This window comes from Octodon degus, unplaced genomic scaffold (genome assembly GCF_000260255.1).
Source record: "Octodon degus isolate 3935 unplaced genomic scaffold, OctDeg1.0 scaffold00051, whole genome shotgun sequence".
Classification (NCBI taxonomy): Eukaryota; Metazoa; Chordata; class Mammalia; order Rodentia; family Octodontidae; genus Octodon; species Octodon degus.
The window spans coordinates 8,258,649-8,260,619 of record NW_004524627.1 but is presented as its reverse complement, the minus strand read 5'-3'; positions in this window follow the sequence as shown (position 1 = coordinate 8,260,619).

Below are 1,971 nucleotides of genomic sequence, written 5' to 3'. Positions count from 1 at the left end.
TTTTTGGTACCAGGATAAAACTCGGGGCCTTGAGCTTGCCAGGCAGGTGCTTATGCCACTGAGCTATAGCCCCAGATCTGCAATTGCTGACTATGATCAAGAAAAAAATTCAAGAAATGAAGGTACAGGCAACATAGAAAGATGCTGACATGATGCATCTGGTCCTCTGAATAACTACTATAAAGACAACAATATTCGATCTTTTAATTATTGTAACATCCTACTAACCTGTTTTGAAACTGTTTCATTAATATTTTATCTTTTTCTTTCTGGCACCAGGGATTGAACTCAGGATCCTGCACTTGCCAGGCAAGTGCTTATTCTACTGAGCTATCTCCTTGGCCCCAATATTTTATCTTTTTCTCATTAAAATGGATAAAAATAACATAGAAAAAGAGTGCTTAGGTAAATAAAATTGTTTTGTATCACACAAACTTCTTTTATCATAGTTGGCTACTGGGACCAATTGCAAGTAATTCTAAAAGAAATGGATCATGATCACCCCAAAATAGATGTTAATGAAATTTGGAAAAAGTTACAGAGCCATGAAAGATCAATAGATTAGAGACATTCTTCTAAATATCAAGGGAGACTAAGAACAACGAAATAAAACTTTGCTCTTTGACTTCAAGTCTCAAAAAACAATAATTTTTTGGCATTTTTGAAAAGTGAATTGATCTCTTACAAAAATGAGGTCAGGTCTGTGGCTAGGAAATAGCTAAGAAAGTGTTTCCACCCCAAACCTTCACATGCTACCTACTGGAGATGGGGATAGAAATGGGAGATGGAATTTTCTGACTTATTCTTAGAATGACTCTAATGAAAGAAATAGAAATAGAGAATTTTAATGTGAGAATTCTTCTAAAACGTGAGCTAGCACATTTTTTCTGTAAAGAGTTAAACACCTTTGAACATGTAGATTGTGTGGTTTCTATCACAATGACACATCACTGTCATGATAGTGCAGGAGAAACCATAGCCACTGTATAAGTGAATGAGCATGCCTGTGCTCTAATAAAACTTTATTTTAAGAAAATAGACAGCAGGGCCAGTGAGCTAGGTCAGCGGACTAAGCTCCTACTTAGGCAAGTGCAGGGACTGGGATTTGATTCCCGGTACTACATGCAATGCCGGGCCCACCCCCAGGGCTGCTGAGCCAGCCACCGAGACTGGGCATGCTGATTCATGCCTGTAATCCCAGCACTGGGGAGGCTGAAAACAGGAGGATCACTATGAGTCTGAGCTGCATAGTGAGATCCTGGAACAAATACATAAATTTAAAAAAACAAAACAATAAAACAGACCGCAAGTAGTATTTAGCCTGAGAATCATAGTTTGCTGATCCCTGCTGTAAAAAAGTACCTCTTATTGACTAGAATACAAAAAAAAACTCCAAAATATTTTATTAAGCCTAATTAAGAAATGATATCAGTTTTCAATGCCATACTGAGAAGTTGGACATTCATGTCTCCTAAAACACTAGCTACTTCTTCAAGATTTTTATATTTAGAAAAACAGCCTTTATCCTCAATGTATAAGCACATAATTTACATGTTTTCATAAGCTTAGAAATTATAATGTATCAGGGCGTAGTGCCACATGTCTGTAATTCTAGCATTTGGGAAGCTGAAACAGAAGGACTATAGTAAGTTCAGGTCCAGTCTGTCCTAGTTTGTTGAAGGCCAGGTTGAACTACAAACAAATAATAATAACAACAAAAGAAAGTATAACATTAAATGAAAGATAAAATACAACAAATAGGGGCCAGGGAGATAGCTCAGTGGCATAAATGCCTGCCTGGTAAATGCAAGGTCCTGAGTTCAGTCCCCAGTACCACAAAAATAAATAAATATATAAATAAATAAAATGCAACTCTTAGGAAAAAAAAACAACTCAGCCTATGTGACTGATTCAAACATGATTCGTTCCAGTGCAATAATCTAAAGTATGCAGACATTTTGTTTCATTTTC